Below are 3,349 nucleotides of genomic sequence, written 5' to 3' on the forward strand. Positions count from 1 at the left end.
CTCACAACCCATTCACACACCCTGTCCCCATGCATAGAGCACCGTCATCTTCATCATTATCATCATCATCAACATCTTTCATGTCTCCCAAAGTGCAGATGATAATAATGATAATAATATGACAGGCGGGTAACGATGACGATGACGACTGACGTCATGCTGTTGTTTTCACACGCGCGTGCTGTCGATGACCGTTCTGGTTTTTCACACCGATGTTGTCAGGGGTGTTGCCTAGGGTGATGGCGAGCCACTCTGATGCCCGTGATGCTGGTGCTGCTGTCGGCTGCTGGCAGTCCCGCGGGGCTGGCATGAGGATGTCATAGAGCACATCTCGTTTTTTTGGTGAAGGGCTGCTACTGCAGCTGCTGCTGGCAATTTGCTGGCCGCTGTTTATGTGTCATCACGTGTGTGGATACACGTTTACGTGTTGTTTGTTGTTTGTTGTTGTTGTTGTTGTTGTTCTCTCTTGTAATTGATTCGGAATACTATTTCCACTTCCTGCTATAGTTTCTCTCCCTGTCTCTCTCTCTCTCTCTCCATGTCTGTGTGTTTGTGTGTGCATGCGTGCGTGCGTGCGTGCGTGTGTGTGTGTGTGTGTGTGTGTGTGTGTGTGTGTGTGTGTGTGTGTGTTTCTGTTTCTGTTTGTCTGCATCTCTCTCTCCTTCTGTCTGTCCGCCACCGCCCCCCCTCTCTCTCTCCCCCCTTTCCCTCGTCAACCCATTCCTCCGACCCCACTAACACAACCAATCCACTGGACTGATCTAAATCACACAACCAATCCACTGGACTGATCTAAATCACACAACCAATCCACTGGACTGATCTAAATCACACAACCAATCCACTGGACTGATCTAAATCACACAACCAATCCACTGGACTGATCTAAATCACACAACCAATCCACTGGACTGATCTAAATCACACAACCAATTCTCTGTATCGATCCAGGTCACATGTCAATCCACGTCACACTATAAACCCACACAACTGATCTAAACCACATAATCGATTCACTCTATCAATGCAAACCACAAACCAATCCGCTCTATCGAAAGGGGTCACACCATCAGTCTATCGATCCGTGCAGTATCATAATAAGAATACAAGACTTTTCTGAAGCACGATATCCGATGCTAACGTGATCCAAACAAGACATGAAAGTATTATAGAAGCAGTGACGACAAAAACGTCCACTGCGTTCATAAAATGATTAAACACTCGAATGCAAATATACAGGAGAATAAATTATGTATTATTTCCAATCCCATCAAACAATAATTTTTTTTTTTAAATCGTCAGTCCATTCTATCGATCGAAGTAGCAATCAATATCACTCTATCGATTCATTCTATTGATCTACTCTTATGAATCTATCGATCCGCGACATGTTCAAAACACTCTATCGACCCAATCTATCAAGTCACGATCAATTCATTCTATCAACCCATTCCATCAATCTATCGATCCACGTCGCAACCAATGCACTCTATCGATCCACTTCATTGATCCACTCAATCAATCAATTGATTCAAGTCACAGTTCCCACTAGTCCAGCCACATGCAAGAAACCTGCAGTCGGATTATCCCCCAAGCAATCCAATAATTTCTTTTTTTTCCCAACAACACGTATACAATTTATCAGAAACAAACACAAACATCAAAACATTTATGATGTAGAACAACGATCAAGAGCAAAATACAATCTATTCTTTTTTTTTTCTTCAATAGCAAAGTACCAAATAGTGATTCGATGTCGTATCAACATCCGTTTTGTATTGTTGATGAAATCATTGTCCTTGTGGGCAGGTCGTGTTTAATTCCATAACATTAATGTTTGTTCAGTATTACTCAAAAAGCACCGAATTTGGGGGCAAAGGTGCTGTAATTGCACGTTCAGTTAATCGAATCCACTAAGCATTTTTGAGAAGCACAAACCTTGAAACTGTTTTAAATTTGTATGTTCGGACCAAACTCATGGCATCTGGGTATCAGAAATTAAACAGTACAGGTAGCAACTCATTTATACCGGCATGGATTTCTGCGATAAATCTATACATTTTTCTTTCGGTTATTGACTTCTTCGGTTTTTTTAATTGGTTTAAACATTTTTTTATATATCAAGAAACAAGGGGGAATACAGCGTTCAATTAAGAAAACTTGAGCAACGACATGCTTCAGCTTATATAGTGCTCTTTCATGTGTCACAAACAATATACAAACGCAATGTCGAAAATACACACATTATTTGATAATGAACAGAAAGTTGAAGTGCAAGAGAGAATTAAACTAAACAAGAAAAAACAACAACAAAAAAAACCCAAAACCACGCACACAAAACCAACAACCTAGGATTACTACAACTACCACTGAGAACAAAAACAACAACAATAATAATAATAATAATAATAATAATATAATAGCAACAACAACAACAATGATACACTGCAAAGAGAACATCAACTTAAGTGTAATGTAATGGAGAGAGAGATTACAGAGTGAACCCGGGGCCATTCATCAAAATAAATTTTCTATATTACTGCAGAGAATATTTCACTGTGTATCTTTTAAGACTATTATTTACACGGTTATTGATTTGTGTGTAATTGTTCTCGTCACGAGTCCTGTCTTCCCAGTCGGGCGCGCTGCCACCCACTAGGCCACCCCCCTCACTGAAATACGAACCTCTGGAAGTTTTCATCTGCTCTCGCAGGTAAACTGGTAAACCTTTTGAGTGGTTTTATCAACTGATGTTTTTTTAACGATAAAATGAACGGTTCCATCTTGTAACCCACACTCCACCCCCACCCCCCAACCTGACAGTGTTTGGAATAAAGAAAAACTCACCAAACAATCGTAGCGGCGGAAATGTGAAACTACCACACCTGACAGACCCGTGTCCCTTTCGTCACCCCCACGCTGTAGCTACACTGCTACACTGACTACACTAACCAGAGCGGACGGTTAGGAAACAAACCACTAAGCAGCAGCAACAACAACAACAACATGCCCACACCCGCCCCCAAACAAAAAAGCAAAACAACGACATACAGATCCACAACAGACCCACCCAGCCTACCCGCTTTCTATTCCATCTCCCCTGCCATCATATAACAGGGTAGGTGGTTCGCTCTGCACCTACCCACCCCTTTTATCTGCCCCTGATCAAAGTATTCCCCCCTTAATGTTATTCATGAAGCGGACTTACGCACGGTCCTCCCACCGTGGGCGACACTCCGATTGTCGGCATGATTAGAAGACAGGAGAGTGGAGGGGGTTGGTTTGAAAAGTGGAAACATGGTTTACTGGAACTCGGGGTGGTTTTCTGAGGTTTGACCTGTGAGGACCT

This window comes from Babylonia areolata, chromosome 22 (assembly GCF_041734735.1).
Source record: "Babylonia areolata isolate BAREFJ2019XMU chromosome 22, ASM4173473v1, whole genome shotgun sequence".
NCBI classification, from domain to species: domain Eukaryota; kingdom Metazoa; phylum Mollusca; class Gastropoda; order Neogastropoda; family Buccinidae; genus Babylonia; species Babylonia areolata.